Source organism: Sturnus vulgaris, unplaced genomic scaffold, assembly GCF_052056855.1.
Source record: "Sturnus vulgaris isolate bStuVul1 unplaced genomic scaffold, bStuVul1.hap1 Scaffold_195, whole genome shotgun sequence".
Lineage (NCBI taxonomy): Eukaryota > Metazoa > Chordata > Aves > Passeriformes > Sturnidae > Sturnus > Sturnus vulgaris.
This window is the reverse complement of record NW_028276170.1, coordinates 1,376,449-1,379,293: the sequence shown is the minus strand read 5'-3', so window position 1 is coordinate 1,379,293 and position 2,845 is coordinate 1,376,449. Positions and strand designations below refer to the sequence as shown.

Here is a 2,845-nt window from a genome sequence, read left to right as displayed (position 1 = left end):
ACCCCCCACCACCCAGAAGCTCCAGGGGAAGAAGGACCAACAGGACACTGCTGGATCCATGGGTGGTGCTGACCTTCTGATTGATCTCTCTCCCTCCCTCCTCCCTCTCTTCCTGCCCTTCCTCCTTTCTCTCCCTGGCATTTCATTGTTCAGTCAATTCCAGACTATTGACTTTGGTCCCATTTGCCCCTGAATTTGGGCAGAGGCACCTCAAGGATGGGATCTGAACAGCCCAAGATCCTTCAAGTGACCTTAACCCCCTCACTGCCAAGAGCCATGAAGCCACGAGTGCTGATCCTTGGCCAGGGAAGCTCTGTCACTCCCAGAGGGAGCAGAGGAGCCAGGGCTCCAGGCTCCTGGCCATGATCCTCTCCTGCCCCGAGCCCAACCTGTGCTCCCTGGGGATGGGGCTCCCAGAGCCCTGGGCAGAACCTGTTTCCCTCTGTGCCCCAAACCCTGGGGGCTCCAGAGGCTGCTCTGGGTGCCCCTCGTCCCTCCCAGCTCCAGGGGGACATTCCAGGGTGTCCCAGCCTGCCCTGCCCAGGGCACACAGTGGTAGGGGAGGGGAGGGAGAGAGACCCCTGGGAGCCCTCGGAGTCACTCTGGTCATGGGTGGGGGAGGGACTGGAGACTCGCAGGGTTGAACAAGGGCCACAGAACACACAGGGACAGGAACACGGACATGGGAACACACATGGAGATAACACACAGGGACACAGGAACACACAGGGATGTGGGAACACACAGGGACACAGGAACACACATGGATGTGGGAACACACACATGGACAGGGGAACACACGCACGGACATGAGAACAGGCACACGTGCATACACAGAGTTGTTTTGCTGAAGGGGTTTATTGATTATTCCAGGGACATTCCCAGGGTTCCCAGGGGATCAGGGGGATTATCCAGAGATGATCATCTCCTCATGCTGCTGGAGGGGGACAGGCCCTGGGTGTCATCACCAGTTCCAGACCTGAAAGGCAAAGCCCAAGTCGTGACACCCGTGTCCACTGGGACACGAGAGGGACCTTGTTCCCACCCCTCTCTTTGCAGGGACCTGCAGCAGGAGAAGGGATTTGGAGCCCCGGATACACCTGGGACTGGACTTGGCTCCTGACATCCATGGGGCTCCCAGAGCCTCTCACCCTGGAATATCCCAAAACCTCCCAGAGCCCTTGCTGCTCCCACAGGGACACTGGGTGTCCCCAGAGCCCCCAGTGCAAGGAAAGCCTTGGGGACAGCTCTGTCCACCGAACCCCAGCACATGGATCAGGGACAGCCCCCTCCATGTCCCTCTGACTTTCCCATGCTCTGCCCACCCCAGAGGGCTCAAGGCTCTGCCCTGGTCCCCGAGGATCTTTTGTGGGGCTGGAGAACCCCCAAGATTTCTCACCAGGGCATCCAGAGGGGCAGCCGGGCATCACTCCTGCAGAAGCTCCACCTGCTCAGCCACGAGGGGCTGGGGAGAAAGGCGGGGTTAGAGCCACACTGGGGGATACTGGGGCTGGTTGGGAGATACTGGGGCAGGCTGGGGTGTAGTGGGGCACAGTGGGGTGTTCCGAGGTGCACTGGGGGGTGATGACCAGGACAGGGGAAGCTCTGGGCCCAGCAGAACTGCGGGTACCCACCTCAGACCTCTTCACTCGTTGGACGCCGTTCTTCTTCTGCAGAGAGATGGGGAGATGTCACTGGTCACTGGGGTGTCCCCAGTCCCAGCGAGGCATGGGGGGACCCAACGGGCCCCCAGTTCCCACACTGGTGCCCCAATTCCAGGACTTACCACAATGCATCCACCTACAGCTCCTCCTATGACTGTCTGCAGATGGAGAGCAAAGGTTTAGTCTGGAATGGTCCTTGTGGGACTCAGGGGTCACAGGTGTCCCCACGCCCTGTGGCTGCCCCCAATCTGAGGGGGAAAATCCCTTCTGCTCCCCCAGTCCCACTCCAGGCAGTTTCACCCGATCCCTGTTCCTGCAGGGACCACGGTGGGGATGGAGACGAGGAGAGCGAGGGGAACTTGGGGCCTCCAAGGAGGAGGGGATGGAGTGGGATGTGAGGGCCCCAAAGACACTGAACTGGGGGGAGTTTGGGGCCCCTCGGGATGGGGCTGGGGGTGCTGAAGGGATGGGAATGGGGGAATGCAGGTGGGGAGGCAGGAATTCCAGTGGGGGGACATGGGGGCTGAAGTGGGAGGTGGGTAGGGACAGGGGAAAGCTGGGGCAGAGGACCAAAATTGTTGGGTTTGGGAGGGGCTTTGGGAGTCCAGGAGGGGGATTTGGGGATACTGTCATGGAGAATGAGAAAGGGAAGGGAGTGGAGGGAAAGAGGAGAGGAAGTGGACTGGGCATGGGGATCTTTGGGGTGCCTGGGGTGCACTGAGATGGGTGGGAATACAATGGGGACCCTGGGGAAGGGGCAGCCTTGGGAAGCTCTGGGATGTACAGGCACGCACTGGGGTGCACTGGGATGGCCTGGAGGGTCATGGCCATGAGAGGGGAGGCTCTGGTTCAGCAGAAAAATTCAGGATACTCACATCGCCAACAGCAATGCCACCAACTCGCTGTGGAGAGAGCATGAGATGTCACTGGGGTGTCCCCAGTCCTAGTAAAGATTGGGGGTGACCAAACTTCCCCCCAGTTCCCACACTGGTGCACCCAGCTCCAGGACTTACCCCAGCACATAGAGCTCCACCACTGCCATCAAAGGTGGCCTGGGCAAAGAGAGCAAAAGGTTGGTCAGGATTGGCCCTTGAGGGGCTGGGGGGACACAGGAGTCCCCAGCCCCCCCACCTCCCACCCATGGCTGTCCTCTGCTCTGAGCAGGGGGTGCCAGGGGATTT

General features: G+C 60.3%; 1 long non-coding RNA gene across 1 annotated transcript; it reads right to left on the bottom strand.

Annotated features, from left to right (window-relative positions):
* Window positions 1-1,399: 1,399 nt before the first annotated feature.
* On the bottom strand, window positions 1,400-2,567 carry LOC148217984 (uncharacterized). Its single transcript, XR_015800601.1, has 4 exons — window positions 2,540-2,567; window positions 1,787-1,822; window positions 1,635-1,670; window positions 1,400-1,465 (listed from the first exon to the last, which is right to left on the bottom strand). It is a non-coding gene; the product is annotated as an uncharacterized LOC148217984 (long non-coding RNA).
* Window positions 2,568-2,845: the final 278 nt, after the last annotated feature.